The sequence below is a fragment of the Onychostruthus taczanowskii genome, unplaced genomic scaffold, assembly GCF_017590055.1.
Source record: "Onychostruthus taczanowskii isolate IOZ18803 unplaced genomic scaffold, ASM1759005v1 scaffold213, whole genome shotgun sequence".
In the NCBI taxonomy this organism is placed as follows: domain Eukaryota; kingdom Metazoa; phylum Chordata; class Aves; order Passeriformes; family Passeridae; genus Onychostruthus; species Onychostruthus taczanowskii.
This window is the reverse complement of record NW_024499385.1, coordinates 132,182-150,664: the sequence shown is the minus strand read 5'-3', so window position 1 is coordinate 150,664 and position 18,483 is coordinate 132,182. Positions and strand designations below refer to the sequence as shown.

General features: G+C 47.0%; 2 non-coding genes across 2 annotated transcripts; both read right to left on the bottom strand.

The window, feature by feature from the left end:
* Window positions 1-8,379: 8,379 nt before the first annotated feature.
* TRNAF-GAA lies at window positions 8,380-8,452 on the bottom strand. The gene has a single exon. It is a non-coding gene; the product is annotated as a tRNA-Phe (tRNA).
* A 641-nt stretch (window positions 8,453-9,093) lies between these two features.
* TRNAF-GAA lies at window positions 9,094-9,166 on the bottom strand. Its single transcript has one exon. It is a non-coding gene; the product is annotated as a tRNA-Phe (tRNA).
* Window positions 9,167-18,483: the final 9,317 nt, after the last annotated feature.

Below are 18,483 nucleotides of genomic sequence, written 5' to 3'. Positions count from 1 at the left end.
GAGGGTGTCCAGAGAAGGGAATGGAGCTGGGAAAAGGTCTGGGGCACCAGGAGCAGCTGAGGGAGCTGGGAAAGGGGCTCAGCCTGCAGAAAAGGAGGCTCAGGAGGGACTTTCTCTCCACAATCCCTGTGATAAGAGGATGGAGGCAGGTGGGGATTGGTCTCTTCTCTCAAGTAAGGAGGAATGAGATAATGGCCTCAAGTTGCATCAGGGGAATAATTACGTTGGATATTAGGAAAAATTTCTCTGTAAGGGCTGTAAAGTGCTGACACAGGCAGCCCAGGACAGGATGGTGGAGTCCCCATCTTTGAAGGTATTTAAAAGCCCGTGAGGATGTGGCACTTGGGGACATGGTTTAGTGGTGACCTTGGCAGTGCTGCATTGATGGTTGGACTCAGTGATCTAGAGGTCTCTTCCAACCTAAATAACTCCATGGTTCAAAGCACCCAATTTCATAAAAAGCCATGGCAGATAGGGAAAAAGATCAGTAATCTCATTTTTCAGCCTATCGCAACTGTTCTCCTATTCCCTACAGTAAAATTCCAGGAAAGATGGACACAGGAGGGATCTGGTGTCTCCTGGGAGTGACAGCAGAACCCTTCAAACCCAGCAGAACCCTTCAAACAAGGAGTGGGAATAACTCGTAACACATTCCAGAGCCCTGCCGTGCTCTGTCTGTGCCTTCCACCCACCTGCCAGGGGGAGCGGGGAGGGAAAAGTTCACCTGGAAGGGAAAACAAGCTCTCCCTGGAGGAGGTGAGAGAGGAGGATCCTGTGAAGTGCCATGGCTTCATTCTGAGAGGAGCTTTCTGGATTGAACCTGATCTGGGAGCAGGAAAGGTGGGCAGGTGAGGGGGACAAAGGGTTCAAAGAGGTCTCCTAACATCTTTACCAGTGTAGTCCACAAAGTTTGGCTCATTTGGATTAAGGAATCTCTTGCATATTCCTCTGGAAGTCTCTCTCACACATTTTCAAACACTGTTTAATTTGCTGTAGTGTGTGAGACCGACTTTTAACAATTTATCTTGACAGCTGCCAGCCCTGGAATGGGACAAATTTCTCAGTGCTGCAGATTTATCTGTGCTGCAGATGGCTGCAGGCACACTTGCAGGTGTTTGTGGGGTTTTCGCTCCTTCTCCTGACAGCTTCTGTCTAATTTTTCCCTTTTATTTTTTTTTTTTTTTTTTTTTTTAATAGTTTGTGCTTTATTTTTTTTTTTATTTTTTTTTTTTATTATTTTTTAATAGTTTGTGTTCCATCTCCTCCAAGAGAAGATGTTTGACCCATGTGGGAAGTCGTGGCTCACTTGCCTCACCTGAGCTGAAGCTCTCAAAGGTCACTCCAGACCCTGATTCATACAACCACAGAATCAGAGTTTGGGTTAGAAAACACCTTAAAGATCATCCAGATCCAACACACCATGGGCAGGGGCAACTTACACTTGACCAGGTCACTCAGAGCCCCATCAAGTCAGTTGGATTCTCCATCAGCATGTGCACAAGCTGATAAATCATATTTCTGGACATATTTTTTCTTGCTGTCAGGTTCTGCTCCTCTGTAAAATCATCTTTAGGAAGGTTCTTGCATCAAGATCCAGGCTGCAACATCTCTTGTGTCACTGTGTTTCCAAAGTATAAACCTTTACAGGAAAAATATTTTCTCTACTATTTCTATTTTCTACATTATTTCTATTTTTTATATTGCCCCTTCCAAGGCAGACACTAAGGAGACCTGAGACAACAATCCAGGGATTCACTGTACAGGCCATTCACTGAAGGGTTGGACTTTATCCTTGTGAGTCCCTTCCAACTCAAAATATTCTGTGATTTTGTGAAATACCCAGGGCTCTCCACACATTTTGATGGATGATCACAGGCCATCCATAAACTTGGGCCGAGGTTCTGTGCAGGTCCTTCACCTTTACCCCAAAATTATCAGGGGTACCTGAGAGGTGTTATTCTATTTTTCAGGGAAATCTGACCTCCCCCTCCAAACCCTGAGCTAAAACCTGAGACAGATTTGTCCCCAGAGAAGAACTAAAATTGCAAAGGTACTGAGTTTTTCATCTACTGTCTATATTGAGAAACTGGAAAAGAAAAAAAAAAAAAAAAAAAGAGAAGAAGAAGAAAAAGAAAAGCAGCTCAACTTAGAAACTTCAGCTCCAAGTTTAAAGTTAGAGGTGATGATCTGAGACCTTAAGAGCTAAAAATCCTTGGGCTGAAAAAAAAAAAAAAAATTGCCCTCAGTGCATTTTCAAGCCTTCTACTCCTGGTTTTACGTACATCTGCTCTGGGTTTTTATTTAAAGCACTGGCTGCAAGAGTAGGGAGCTTGCAGGGTAAATCTGGAGCTGAGGCAAAGTCTGAACTCCACTTTTGGAAGCTTTCAGGTGGCTGCAGACCCAGCTTCCCTCAGCACACCCATGGCCACCCTTCAGGATCTTTAATGACTTCAAAACCAGCAGCTGGTGAAGCTCAGCCCAAGGAACAAAAAAGCTGCTGCCGTTTTCTGTGCAGATTTTATGGCTTTCCAAAGCCCATTTCACTTCTCCTCCTCCTCCTCCTTAAAATTCTCCTTCTCTCGCTCGTCCTGTGGAGGTGCCAAAGCCTCCTCCATCAATTTGTGAGAACTTCTGCTTGAAAACTGGAGCAGAGCATCACCCACGGAACCAGGCTGGCATGAAAATACCGGAGGCAGAGGCTCTGATGAGAAACGACTCGAGGAGTTTCCCCGTGTCAGGGTGAAACAAATGGGAACGTGGAATCAACTCCACCGAAATTCCTGGGGGATGGGACACCTGCCCAACATCTTCTGACCACGGACAGGGTTATAGCTGTTTTTTTAATTTCCTCCTGCTGTCTTTTAATTCATAATTTTATTCTTTTGCTGCTTGTCTAGGATTTGAAGTGTACCCAAATCTGCTAATTTTTTTTTCCCCCATGTAAAAAAAATACCAATTCAGAAGGTCAAGCTTTCTCCTGAACAATTCTAATTGCTTGGAATGAGGGATTAGAAGGCAAATTTGAATTTCCAAAGCAAAAGAGAAGTTTCCAACTCGTGTGGATAAGTCAAGGAGGTTAAAAAGCTGATCTAAGTGTAGTTTAAAGCCTTACATGCTGTAGAGTAATTAAAAACACTTCTCTACTGGATCCTCATCTTTTTTACATTAAATACTTTCCTGAATTTGCCGAGTTTTGCCAAGGATGTTTTCAGTGCTGTAGATACTTGCTAGGAACCAAACTGAAATCCACCCACCTTTCTGCATGGAATTTCAAACTCTCCCCAAGCTGTCACCTCCTGGATGCTCCCAGAAGCTGCCAGAAGAGTTTTTACTCCTGTCCCAGCCTGAATTCCACCCTGGGCAGGGGAATAAAAAAAAAAAATCTCTATATCTAATAGGCAACAGCAGGAAGCTCCACAATCCTGTTTCTCTCTGCTTTTCTGAGCACAATTTGCATATTTAAATAGGCTACTTCCCCTTGGAAAGAGCAGTGCTTCATGTTCTCGCCTTTTCCTTCGCAGCCCACAGACACAAATAAAATTAGGGTTTGCTATTCAAACCTAAGAGAAAGGAGAACCCAAAACCCCAAAAGTTAACAGCCCCATTAATGACCTAAATAGTATTTAAGTAATCAGCCACACATGGTAAAGCCACAACCCTTTAAAGGTATTTTGACTGTGTGTTTACTTTAGTACCTTTGAGGAACTGAGCTAGGTCCAAAAAGTATTTTTTTATTCTCCAGTTTTAGTGTTTGGTATCCAGGGCAAGTCGTGGACAGTTGCTGCCTTTGAATGTTCAAATTTTCTGTGTTTTGTTTTGTTTGGTTTTAATTTGAGGGGCTTTTTGTTGTTTTTTTGTTGTTTGTTTGTTTGTTTTTTTTGTTTTTTTTTGTTTTGTTTTGTTTTTGTTTTTTTTTTTTTTTTCCTGGCACATGTCAATACCCCATTTAAGACAGAGTTTAGACAGTGACAGAAATCCTAACTCAAATTTTTCTGGGGTTTTGTTGGATGACCTGAGTGAAAGAACCATTCTGATGCCCACATAGAATAAATAACAGAAACCTGGAAAGATTTGGGTTGGAAGGGACCTCAAAGATCATCCAGTTCCACCTCCCTGCCATGGGCAGGGACACCTTCCCCTATCCCAGGTTGCTCCAAGCCCTGTCCAACCTGGCCTTGAACACTTCCAGGGATGGGGTAGCCACAGCTTCTCTGGGCACCCTGTGCCAGGGCCTCATCACCCGCACAGGGAAGAATTCCTTCCCAATATCCAATCCAGCCTTTCCTTCTGTAATTTAAAGCCATTCCCTGTGTCCTGTTCCTCCATCCCTTGTCCCAAGTCACTCTCCAGCTCTCTTGGAGCCCCTTCAGGCACTGGAAGGGGCTCCAAGGTCTCCCTGGAGCTTTCCCTTCTCCAGGCTGGACATTCCCAGCTCTCCCAGCTGGGAGCTCCAGGTCACATTTGCTCTGTGTAAGTCACCAGCAATGTCACCTTCACAGCTGAATTAAGACCCTGTGCTTTCCCAGAGATCCAGAAAACTCCCACTGCTAAAGGCAGGCAAGGATGTGTTTACAGATGTAAACTCAGATTTTGGAAAAACTGAGCTCTTGGGAGCAGCTGGACTCTCCACTGGATGGTGCAGGGTCAGCTCCTAGGTCATGGAATTCTTCCTGAGGCTCCCTGGGGCAAAACCACTCCTTAGCAGTAAAATCCTTGGTATTCCCAGGATCCTTCTGGAGTGATTCAGAATATTTGGTGCCTCAGACCTCAACTCAGCCTTCACCCACCAAAATATTGGGGGCCAACCTGAGCTGCTCAGAGGGGATGAGAGAGGGCAAAGCTGAGCTTAACCTGCTGTCAGAGGTTCTGGATAAGAGCTCCTGCCTCCCACTGCTGGATCCTTCTCCTGATGTGAGCAGGGGTGGGCTGCATCCCCCAAAAGTGGGAGTTCCCTCCTGTGTTCCCAGCACAGCTCCAAGAGCTCCCTTAATGTCTTTGTGCCTGCAGCAGTAATCTCAGGATTATTGCTCCCAAGGATGCAAATAATAATCCTCTCTTTTCCCTCATCTTGTAGCTGCCATGTAATTTAGAAAATTAATCTGCAGGGCTGGCAGTGTCTTTTCTTGTCTGTGTGTGCCACGGTGAGATCTCTCTGGTACATCCCAGAGTGCTTTCCCAAGGATTCTGGAGAACTTTGCCCAGTTTTCTAAGGGGTGAAACTGAGACATGGGTAAGGGAATTGCCTTTTCCTCGTGCCAGCCACTGGCAGAACAAGGGACAAAGCAGACATGCAATTAACCCATATATTAAAGCAGCTCTGAGCAACTTGTTCTAGTGGAAGGTGCCCCTGACTGTGGCAAAGGGGCTGGAATTATGTTATATTTACAGTCCCTTCCAACCCAAACCATTCTATGGTTCAATAAAAAAGAAAAGAAAAGCAAATTCACTCTGTGGAAATGCAAACTGTCACAAAAACAATCAGCAAAATCCAAATTTCCTGTCTCTCTTTCTTTCTTTTTCCTTCCTTTTGGAGTGAAGGATTTTAACCTCCTGCTGAGGTTTCCCGTGTATTTATCTGTCTGCTATTTCCACTCAGGCTTCTCCTCCCACCGGCAGAGAGAAGCAGCTCCTGAGCTCTGAGGTCAGGGCGGGTGTGCGAGGATCGATCCCTGCGTGCGGATCGATCCCTGCCCCAGCTCTTGGCAGCAAAGGTGGAGAGGGAAGTTCACGAGGATTGGCGAGAAGCAAACCAGGACTGAAAGCATTGAGAGAAAGAGGCAGAAATCACCAGAATAACAGGCAGAGAATCAGAGCCGAAGGGCACCGGCAGAGCTGTTCGTGGGGGAGAGCTGCGGGTTGGAGCAGATACTCGGGGAAAGATGGATTTTGGGATCTGCCGTGTGCTGATTGATCGGTGTGGGGGCTCTGGAGGGGCTTGAGGAGGGGGTGAGAGGAGGGATCTGAGTGCGAGGGGGCTGCAGAAGGTGCTGGCAGGGCAGCCACCCCCGCGCTCATGCCGCCCACCGCGGTTATTCATCCCGCTCCTTCCCTCGCAGCCTCGCCGGGAGCACGGGCAGGTTTTAACCCTTCTCTGAGCCAAACCCAGGGGAACTTGGCAACTTCTGGCGCTGAGGTTTGAGTCAAAGCTGGTTCAGCCAGGAGGGGACTGAGCTGTCAGGAGAAGGAGGAGGGAAAAAAAAAAAAAAACCCACAAAAAACTTCTCTCATCTCCTCTCAGAGCTGTGTTGTGGTCTCTGGGATTTCTGGAACACTGGGGACCTTTTCCTGAACCAGTGGGGACCTTTCCTTTGCCTTCCCATAGCTGTGGGTCAGGCTTGAAAGTGGTTTCATTGGAGCTACCCCCGTGTGCTGAGCTCGTGTTTGAGGCCAACAAGCCCAGATGTCACTGTCACCTTCACAGAGGTGCCAGCTCTGGCTGAGCATCCCCTGGTGCTGGCTGAGAGCAGAGACCCGGTGAGGAGGGGGAGCAGGTGCCCTGCACCGGGTGTGACAGTGGCCAAAGGAAATGGAGCTGGTCTGCCCTGTTTGTTGAGACTAAACCCATCTGGCAGGGCTAAAACCTCTTCCCCTCTCTGTGCCCCAGCAGAAGTCACAGGATCACAGATTCATGGAATGGTTTGGGTTGGGAGGGACCTTAAAATCCTGGGGTTCCAACCCCCTCCACCAGCATCTTCCACTAGATCAAGCTGTTCAAGTTGCTCATCAAGCTTGGCCAAACATTTCCAGGGATGGGACAGCCACAGATTCTCTGGGAGATAGGTGCCAAAATCTTACCACCACCACTACACGTGAAAATTTCTTCCCAATATCCCATCTATCCCTGCCCTCTGGCAGTGGGAAGCCATTCCCTGTGTTCTGTCACTCCATCCCTTGTCCCCAGTCCTTCTTCAGCTCTCTTGGAGCCTCTTTAGGCACTGGAAGGGGCTCTGAGGTCTCCAAATCTTCTCTTCCCCAGTCTGAATAATCACATCTCTCAGCATTTCCTCAAAAATAGACCTATTAAATCAAAACCACTTCCTGGGAATGGTTCCTGTCTCCTGCTATGCAGGGAAATGTGTCTGGGCACTGTCTGGGAGCACACAGATTGTCACATTTTAGCCATCTGGGTCACCACCAGGTCGTTGTCTCTGGTATGGGATTTGCCTCTCTCCTTGGGGCTCAGGGCTGCCTTTCTCCAGGGGGTTAATGAGGTCAGAGCCCCTCAGCACAGCCATAGTGTGTGAACGGTTCTTAATATTTGGGATGTTCATAACACCTGAGCTCTGCTTTCATAACAAAACGAGGCCCAAGACATGCACAAAATTTGATATAATTTAATCCCACACATGGACCATGCAGGGACTTCTGACCTACTTTGATCCAATTTGGGGACCAGGAGGCTCCTGCCTAATTTAGATCCAGGCAAAGACAGCTGGAGTAAAGGCTAATTTCCAGCTGGCACATCCCTGAGCCAGATGATCCCACCTGAGGGCATCAGGTCTGCCTGAAAGGTCCAGCCTGGGTGAGCAGCTGCTGCATTTGTGGTCCTGTGTTTGTGGTGTTGCAGTTGAGGTGCTGTGTTTGTGGTGTTGTGTTTGTGGTGTTGCATTTGAGGTGTTGTATTTGTGGTGTTGTTTTGTGGTGTTGCATTTGAGGTGTTGTGTTTGAGTGGTGGCTCTTGGCAGAGGCATTTGCCCCACAGGACCCCTGGTATCTCTTCAAGGCTTAAGCAGGTGATGATGTTTTTTTGTTTCTGCAAAAGTTATTTTAAATACATCCTGGTCAGGGAAGTGTTTTCTGGAATTTCTGGATGTCAGACAGCATGATGTCTGCAGCTTTTAGAGCACCACCAGAAGGAAAAGGGGGGGGGGGGGGGGGGGGGGGGGAAGTCCCTGTCCTGCTATGAAGAAGAGATTGGACGTGCATTGGGGTTGATCTTGAGAAGAGCAATGGTTTGCTGCTTCTCACTTGTCTTTTTGGACAGCTGGCATTTTGTGTCCTGTCTCTGGTGTTGGTCTGAAGGGCTCCATGGAACAGGAATAAGAAAGGGACAAAGGAGCAAACACAAAGCAGAGTTACTCAATTTGGTGGGGTGTCTGCACATTGAGCACCATCATTTGAAAAGGGCAGGGTAAGAATATGAAATGGTCAGGAAAGAGTAGAAAACTTCATCAGAGAATCACAGAGTACCCTGAGCTGGAAGGACCCACAAGGATAAAATCATAGAGCCATTAAGACTGCAGTAGATTTCCAAGATAGAGTCCAAGCTTTTACCCATCACGTCCTTGTCAACCAAGCAAGAGCACTGAGTGCCATGTCCAGCCATTTCCTGGACCCATCCAGGGATGCACCATTGATTGATTCCAACTGCTAAAACTCTGCTGAAGCCCGGGATTGAACCAGGGACCTTTAGATCTTCAGTCTAACACTCTCCCAGCTGAGCTACTTCAGCCCTGATATCAAGCTTTCTTTCCATATAAACAACAGGTAAACACACTGGAATGCTTCAGCCTGGAAAATACAAATTTTAGGGAGAGGGGTTGCTTCAATGTCACTTGTGATTGATGCTAAAATCACTTTCATGGATAAGGATTTTTTCCTATTTTCCCAAACCCAGTTTCGATTCCGTGCTTGGCCATGCACCAAAGGTGGATCAACCTTTCTGCTTCTTCTCAGAGCAGTCCATGGCACAGGACTGGGAACAGGCAGTGGAAGGAATAGAAATCCCTTTATATAATGATTTTGGGTAAAATACTGGAATTGTAAAACCCTGTCCCTCTTTCACAGGCTCAGACTGGTTGAGTGGGGACTTCATGGAGGTCCCTGCTCCAAAGCCCTGCTCAAGCAGGACCTACAGCCCCTTGCCCAGCACCACCTCCAGGTCACTTGGGAATATGTCTAAGAAGAGAACTCCACACTCTCTCAAGGCCACTGGGCCCAGTTTCTCCTCCTTTCCCCTCATCAGCAGAGATGCTCCTGTCCCCTCCAGCCCCTCCCAGTCCTGCTGGCCCTGGGCTGGATCTCTCCTGGATGTCCAGGTCTCTCCTGTAGTGCAGAGGCCAGCCCTGGGCACACAAAACTGCAGGAAAACTCTGCTGAAGCCCGGGATTGAACCAGGGACCTTTAGATCTTCAGTCTAACGCTCTCCCAGCTGAGCTACTTCAGCTCTGCTGAGGTTCAGGTTTTCCCAAAACCTCTCCGAACACAATGACATTTCAGACTTCTGCCACTCAAACCAGCTCAGTGGACACTTGACTCTGTTTCATACATAAAACCTGTCCCAGACATCAACTATCAGACCCCAGAAAGGTCAACAATTATCAAAGGTCTTCAAATGAGAATGCCTGTGGTGGATAAATACCCAAGACTGGAATTATTCTTACAACCACATCTGCAGTGGTCGCACCCAGACAAGATGGTCTTCGTGGATACCTGGAATGGCTTGGGATAGAAAGGATTTGAAAGGACCAGTTCTACCTCCTGCCATGGGCCTGGACACATTCTGCTATCTCAAGTTGCTCCAAGCCTTATCCAATCTGTCTTGGATACTTCCAGGGATGGGGAAGCTTCTCTGGGAAACCTGGGCCAGAGCCTCACCACCTTCATAGGGAACAATTTCTTCCTAATATTCTGTCAATTTAAAGCCATTCCACCTTGTCCTGTCACTCCATCCCTTGTCCAAATTCCCTCTCCAGCTCTTTTGCAGCCCCTTCAGGCACTGGAGGGGGCTCTGAGATCTCCCTGGAGCCTTCCCATCTCCAGGCTGGACATTCCCAGCTCTCCCAGCCTGGCTCCAGAGCAGAGGAGCTCCAGCCCTTGGAGCATCTCCATGACTTCCTTTGGATTCACTCCAGCAGCTCCACATCCTCTTGAAGTTGGAGGCTCCAGAGTTTTCTCAGAGGCTGAACTAATCTGTTACTCCACAGAGCTGCCATCATCCCTGTCCTGATGTCTCTCAGTGGGTGACAAGGATCCATCTGCAGGTTCTCCCTAGGAAAGGGAAGATGTGGATGCCTGTCTCGCTTGGACTTGGCTCTGCCTTTCCAGCTGTCCCACTTTTGCTTCAGCAGCTTTTTCCCTTGTCAAGGAAAGTGGCTTCCCACCAGCTTTCCTTAGACAGGAAGAAATGATCCCAATGTGGAAACTGTGGTATTTGACAGCCCACTCTGCCTCGCTGGAAGCTTCAGCTGGGTACAGAATTCCTGTGGAAAGCTGAGCTGCACTGCTTTGCAAATGCTCAGCAGTGTTGGTGCAAAGGATGAAGTGAAGGATCTGATAAAGTACAAGCCTTGATGGAAGTGCTACATTGCAGTTAAATTAGAAGTTTGAGCAGCTGACTCACTGGGAACTTGGGTTTTTCAGCTGGTGAAACACCAGAACTGAAAGTCTGTGGGCAAAGTCATCAGAAGTCAGACTTGTGGTGCCAGTTTGACGAGTCACATGGAAGAAGTTGGAAGATCAGACTTTTCCTTATTGAAGAGGAAGAAATTAAAGCTGTTTTTACAGCTCAGTTCACACCTCAGGGCTGGAGCTCCATTGGGAGAGAATGAAGTGGAAGGAGGAATGAAATATTGAGATATCTCCTGTTGTCCTCTCTCCCCTGTGCCATTCCCCCTGAAAAAAACCCTATTGTGTCATTCACATCTCGATTATTCTTTGGGGTGTTTTTTGGTGCCTTCATCCCATGAAGGATATGAAAAAAAGCCTTAATAAAGTGCCTTCTGCACAGGGAATTGCCATGTAAACCTTGTTTATCCAATCAACAAAAAGAAAGAGCAAAGGGAAGGATATTACAGGACTAGAGAAAGAAATGGTATTTTAGGATCTAGAGAGAAATCATTAGGAGTTGGTGGCTTATTGATTCTTCTGATGCAGGAAGTAAAGGTTATCATTGGAAAAGAGCAAGTGCCAAGCTTGGAACAAAGAAAAAAAGAAGAAATTTCCTTACACAGTGTATGGTTATCTGTGCAAATCCCTGCTATTATAGATCCCCAAACCATAAAAATGTTTAGAAGATGACCAGGAAGATTTATGGAGGGAAAAAAAATCTCTGCAAAGAGCACAAAAATATGGAACTTCCTGCTTTGGTTCATGCACACCCTGAGCCACAAATCTCTGGAGATCAGGAGAGCATCTGGTGATATAACACCCTGCTGTTTTTCCTTTTTTAGGCACTAACTCATGGAAAATGCTGCAGGCTGGGTTTTGAGCTGGATGTTCTGTACATCTCCTCTGGCACCTCCTTGTCCTCACGCTCTGGCTTCTGGAGGCACCAGGGTGGTGTCAGGCTGTGAAACCCTGCTGGCACCTTGTGCAGAGCCGTGCTGGAGGTGTCATTTCCTGCCACCAGCCAAGTGTTTAATCACCACTCCCTCGCGGGTGGCTCAGGCGCTGGCCATGACAAACAGATGACAGGCCATCCCTCTGTCCCCGCTTCCCCTCCTCCCATTTTTTCCCAGTTTTCCTACCACTCCAGCCTGATCTGCCTGTGCTTCCTCAAATACCCATCTGCCATCAGGCAGAAGAAGCTTTCAAAGGTTATGGAATTGCATCCATGATTACATTCCCAGTCGGAAAGCCGATTGTCCTGGGCTGCGTCCAAAGGACTGCAGGCAGCAAGTGAGGAAGGGGATTTTGTCTCTCTGCTCCAGACTGGAGAGATCCCACCTGGAATGTTTCATCCATCACTGGGGTCCCAGCTCAGGAAGGACATGGAGATGTTGGAGTCCAGAAGAGGCTCCAAGGTGATGAAAGGGAGGAGAAAATGAGAGAATTGGGAATGCTCAGCCTGGAGAAGAGGAGATTCTGGGGTGACCTGATTGTGGCCCTTCAGTACCCGACAGCAGCCCACAAAAAAATGGGAAGAGATAATTTACAAGGGCCTGGCGTGAGAGGAAAAGGAGGAATGGCTCTAAAATGAAGAAGAGTAGATTTAGATTAGAGACCAGGAAGAAATTCTTCTTGTGAGGTGAGTCCCTGGCACAGGTTGCCCAGAGAAGCTGTGGCTGCCCCATCCCTGGAATTGTTCCAGGCCAGGTTGGATAGGGCTTGGAGCACCCTGGGATAGTGGAAGGTGGAGGGTTGGAACTGGATGATCCTTAAGGTCCTTTCCAACCCATTTCTGAGCCATTCTGTGATTCTATGATTTGCTGAGAGTTACCACCCAATTATCCCAACCTTCCTGTCCCTGTCCAGAGCTGTGGTGGCCTTTGTGTTCCAGACTGCGTTCACCACCTCTTGTGGAATTCACTCTTTTTTGGTTTGGGCAAGGGCATCACCCAGAAGGAGGCACAGAGAGGTGACCTTTTTCACCTAGCACATCGAATTTGTCACCCATGTTAGTTTTTCCGGCAGAAATCCTGGCACCAAACTCTGCCCCTGATTGGATTTTGTTGCATTTCCTCACTCTTTCCTCAACGCTGTACCAGGGGAGTGACATCCAGCTGCAGGGTTGGGATGTGATTGCTTTTCACTCCCTGACTTGGCTCTGATGTGTCATAAAAAACACATGTTCTTCCTTTCGGCTTCTTGAATTTTTTCTGTTTCATTACACCAAGAGGGCTCTTGGTTTACTTGAAAATAATTTTTAGTGATTATCTCTATTTTGCTGTCACTATTTTCTCTTTCTGCTCTCTCCCCAGATTTTTATGAAAGTGATCTCATTAGGAACGTGGAACTCATGTTTCTGAGGAAGGTTTCTTGAGATTTGTAAAGGTCTCTCAGCAGGAAGTTTGCTCAGTTCCATTTTCCCCTCTGGTTGAACAGACCCCCAAGTGAGCCCATTAGTGGAAAATGGACTGCTTTAAAATAAAATTGTGGAAAACATGCAGCAGCAGCAGCAGCAGCAGCACCTCTGAAATGTAAGGCTCCAATAAGCAACAAACCATATTTGCAAAACTCCTCTTTGATGGCAGTTTAATATATTAGGGAAAGAAAGAGATAATGGCCCAAAGGGCACTGGGGGTGCTTCCCAACACAGTGGAGGTGAGGGGATGGAAGATGAGGCCTGGGAAAACATCATTGTTATTCTGGAGACACAAATGCAGCTTTGAAAAATAGAGTTAATGAAGCCCAGCTGCCAAACTCTGCCTGTCACACAGCCATTCCCTCTCCCTCCTGAAGTCTGATGTCTAAAAGATGCTGAGATTGTCAGTCCATCATTCAGGGGGGATGGCACTAGGGGTTCTTTAATTTTTTTTTTTTTTTTTTAAGTTAGGAATTCAGGCTTATGAATAACACCTCTGCTGTCCTGAGGCGCAGTATCCCTGTGCTGTAAACACAGACTTTGGATGGAGGAATGCAGAAATAACCTGGGCCTAGGTGCATATTTGCAATCTGCCCTGTGGTGAAGTACCAACAAACTCACTGCTAGGGAGACCCAGTAAGAACAAAACCCAGACCCAGAATTTAAGTTCTCCCCAAGTTTAAACCCTTTTTTTTTTTTTTTTTTCTGAGAAAAACAATGTTTCAGTGTTTTGTAGTTCTCAAAGTGAGAGATCTGAGAGATCTTAGAACCCTCCAATGCTTTGGGTTGGAGGGACCTTAAATATCAGCTCATTCCCATCTCCCTGCCACGGATCTTCCACTATCTCAGCTTGCTCCAAGCCCTGTCCAACTTGGCCTTGAACACTTCCAGGGATGGGCAGCCACAGCTTCTCTGAGCAGCATTTTGGATGCATTTCACTCAGAGTGGAAGAGAAAATTTGGAAAAGCAGAGGTCTTTGTTTACCAAATTGTAGTTTCAGATGAAGGAACGTATTAAGGCAGAACTTTCTGATCTTGATGAGGCACCTGAGCTCTGTGTGGAAAAGAGAGGGCAATGTCTGTTGCTGCAATATTTTTATGAAAATCCTTTGCTAGAATTTTTCTCCTATTTTAGTTGAGAAACCTCAGAAAAGAAATATAAACAATAACTATTTGATGGCTGTGGAATGTGGTCTGGGCATTGTTTACCAACAGGTGCATCTTTGATTAATCAATGTTGTTTCTACTTAATAACCAAAGATCCAGCTGTGTCGGACTCTCTGAGAGTCACGAGCTTTTGTTATCATTCCATTCCTTTCCTTTCCAGCCTTCTGATGGATCCTTTCTTTCTATTCTTTTTAGTATAGTTTTAGTATAGTATTTTAATATAATATAATATAATAATATAATAAATCAACCTTCTAAAACATAAAGTCAAAATTCTCATCTCTTCCCTCGTCCTGAGACCCTCGAACACAACCATAAATGTTGGATCCTTTCTTTCTATTCTTTTTAGTATAGTTTTAGTATAGTATTTTAATATAATATAATATAATAATATAATAAATCAACCTTCTAAAACATAAAGTCAAAATTCTCATCTCTTCCCTCATCCTGAGACCCTTGAACACAACCATAAATGTCTGTGTCCATTTCCTGCACGGACACAGATGACCAGGCAGCAGGAGAAACCTCATCTGAGAGTCTTGGAGCAAGCACTGGGAGACACAAGCCTTGTCCCAGATTTGTTTTGTGCCAGTTCCTGAATATTGCAATGCTGCAGTTCAGCTCAAGTCCTGCTGCTTTCCCCAGCCTTAATAACACTGGCAGATCCTGCTCTGCCCCCACAAACTCTCAGTGCCTGTGCCTTCCCCACACCTTCCTTCCCATATGGATCACCCACTGCTCTTTCAACCCAGCAAAACCTCCTTTTCAGCAGAATAAACCAAACACATTTGGGAATCATTTATTTAATAGCTGTCAGTAGGCCAGAGGAAGGAAATAGGTGCTAAAAAGACAGAAGAGCAGCACCAAGGAAATATTTGTGAAAATAACAGGTGTTTTAAAGTGTGTAGGGGTGTGTAAATATATTTATAAGATATTAATACACAAACCAGGTGGCTGTGAACCTCATTAGGGAACCAATTGTTCTTGCCAAACATTCTTTGGTGAGGTTCCCTGAGAGATTTCCCAGAAACTCCTAAAATTAATAGTAAACAACCATTCTTGGGGGCTGGGAGATATTTTCTGCCTCTGCTTAACATCCCAGCCTCCTTCTGAAGTTTTTCATTGTTTTGCAAAACATCCAAAAGGTACAGGGAAAGAAAAATAATGGAAGAAAGGGGGGGGGGAAGATGAATATAAACAGAATGTACAAATAATGGGCTTCACATTGAAAAGCACAGAATGATTGCTTGGACAGTGATTGTGTCTTGATGTATAAACGGGTTTGTTACTTAACTCTGGTGATTCATGCTTCAGGCACAGGGATGAGGCAGCTGCCAAATTTCATGCTGGGAAGGAATTTTCACTCCCGGAACAGATTGGCAGGGAATTTGTAAAGATGAAAGGTCAGTCCACAGGGCCAGGTGTTGTCATCATGAACATGTGGGCAAGGGGGGGGACATCACAGAGGCCAAACAATGCTGAGTTTTATCTCATGGTGCCAAGTATCCCCCAAAAATCAGTGTAAAACCCTTTATCCCTTTCTCCCACGCCTCCACCAGACCTTCCACAAAGGAATTACTTTATTGGGCACTCTCTCCTATGGATGAATCCTGGAGCAACATAAAATATTCTTTCAACATTTATTTCAACTGTGTTTCTAAATAAAGCTGAGCTGAAGCTACATGAGATTTAGTTGTTGGGTGTTTGGGGTAGGGAGGGTTGGTTTTTTTTCCCTTTTGTCTTTAAAGAGTGTCTAAAGAACATGTTCCAGCTGTCTGGAAGGAAAGAGCTAGAAAGGAAAAGAGAACAAAGGGAAACCAGTGGAGATATTTAATTGAGATAATTTTAGCTGCTCTAAATGTCACAGGCAATCTTGTACAAGTATTTGGGGAGATGAGAGGAGGAATAAAGTTCTGTGCTGGTCATTCAGTGGCCAAATTAAGGAGGGGGAGGTCCTTTCAGAGATCAGGTAGGACCCTGCCTGGAAGCTCTTGGGTAAACACTTTTTGACCCTCAGGGGTCTCCTCTAAATGCACAAGACTTCAATGAAAACCACAAATTCATCCAGACCCAACAACCTGAGGGGAAACCCTCTGGTTTTGGGGCTGAGAAAGGAAATAAGGTGCTCTTAGGGGGGCTCAGCCTGGGTGTGGTGAGTCCAGATCCCTTCTTGGTCTGGACCTCTGTGCCTGAGGTGAACAGTTCTGGGCCAGAGCAAGGCTTGGTCACTCCTGGTGGCATCTCTGTGTGTTCTGTGTGACCAAATGTGCACAATGAGGGAGATGGATGTTGGAGCATGCTGCCTGTGGCAGTCATGGAGTCCCCAGCCCTGGAGAGATCTAACAGATGTGGCACTTGGGGACATTGGCAGGGCTGGTTTAATGGCTGGGCTTCATGACCTTAGAAGTGTTCTCCCACCTAAACAATTCTCTGGTGTTGGCTTTCCTGTGATGTCTGGGATGCATAGCCTGGGGTGTGTATTTCAAGATTGAAGACAGGCAGGTTGATGCCTTGGTCTGGCCTGATGGATGTTTATTATTATCCAAAATGTAAAACTCTTGCAGAAGTTGGGTTGTTGCTGATGTGGGGGTCAGAACTCTTCAACTGTGAAGGAATCACAATTTGTGTCCCAGTTAAAACAGACATGCTCTGAACATGGTTTCCCAAAATTTCTGGGAAGGGAAGCCTATCCCATGTCTACTTTGGACAAAACCAGACTAATTTTTAATTATTTGAGGACATGGTTTAGTGGTGAACACAGTGGTGGTGCTGAGTTCATATCTGGACTTGGCGATCATTGAATTAGATCACTGATGAGCATGGAATGGTTTGGGTTGGAAGGGACCTCAAAGATCATCCCGTTGCACCCCCTCCCATGGGCAGGGACACCTTCCACTATCCCAGGGTGTTCCAAGTCTCATCCAGCCTGGCCTTGGACACTTCCAGGGATGGGGCAGCCACAGCTTCTCTGGGCAACCTATGCCAGTGATCTTAGAGGTATTTTCCAGCAGTAACAATACTATGATTCTATGTAAGTGACAAACATGATTTTAATACAACCTCCACCTCCTTATCCCCCCTTAAACTCGAGCTTTGGGTAGAGATTTCCTGTTCAGTACAATTCCTGCATGACCACTGACAGAAACCTGGGGGTACCCTGTCAAGATTGCGTCACCCTCACAGAACTTGGGGAGGGAGCTGAAGGATTTTGGAGAACCAGAAGTGGATGGGAAGGAAGGATCTGCCTGTGTGTATTGTGGAGGCCATAAAACTCCAAATCTTAGGGTTTCCCCCTCCATCACAAACTCCCCAAATATTGCTCTGAGCAGCCTGGTCTAGAGCAAGGTGTCCCTGCCCATGGCAGGGGGTTGGAATGGGATTATTTTTACATCCATTCCAACCCCAATCCTAGGATTCTAGGATTGTATGATCCCTTCAGAGAGCTTTCTCTGACTGAGCAAAGCAGCACTGCAGGGGCTTTTTTCCCCTCCTGTTGCATCTCCAGAAGAGGAGAAAACCTGGCTGTAACCCCCTCAGAGTAGGCACCACATTTGGGGAGCCATGCCCACAGCATCCCTATTTTAGCAATGCCTTGGGGGTGCTGCCGTGGCTCATTTTCACCCGGCATCTGCCATCCTTCCCTGTTGGCAGGCAGGTGGAAGAAAGGCAGGAGCGTGCGGCAGATCCCCCGGCACACAAACACACACACACACACACACACACACACACACACACTACTCATCCCTTTTGTCTGCCCCTCTCCCACTCCCCCCTTTTCCCCCGCACTCCCGCCCACCGCCGGTGTCTCATCCCGGGATGGCTCATGGCTCTCCAGGTACCTGCAGGGATGGATGCTCTACCCTCGGCTTCTCCTCAAGGAACCCATTAACGCCGAGCTGCCGCCTCTCCTCGCCCTCCCCTCCCTCCCCGCGCCAGCCAAACCTGGAAAACAAAAAAACCAAAAAACCTAAAAACCGGGGTGAGAAATCCAGCATAGCACATCCTCCCCCCGCAGCGGGGGCTGAGGCTGCTCCGGGAAGGTCAGAGCTCTGTGTGAGAGGGGAGAGAGGGCAGCGATGGACAGGGAAGGGTTGGCAGGGCTGGAAGAATGACCCTGCATACCACCCCCCCCCGCTCCCCCCCGCAAAAATCCTTCCCTTTCTCTGTCGCAGCATTCCTGCGGGCATCCATGGAGAGCTCGATCCCGTTGCACTGGGAGCGAGCTGCCGCCGCCTCCCCAGCATCCGCCAGGATGGGAGCAGGAGCACAGCAACAGGGGAGCGCTGCCCATCCCATCCCACCCCATCCTATCCCACCCCATCCCATCCCATCCCATCCCATCCCATCCCATCCCATCCCGACTCCCCTGCAGCTGGATCATCCTGGCCCACGTCATGTCTGAGGGACACGAACAAAAAATTCCACAATCCTTAGGAATCTGTCACAAAAATCAGGCTCAAGTAACTCCGGCTGTCGCTGTACTGTTATTTTTCTTTTATTTATTTCCCCCCTTTTTTTCTTTTTATTCCCCCCTTTTTCTCTCTCTCTCCTTTTTTTTTTTTCCTCCCCCCC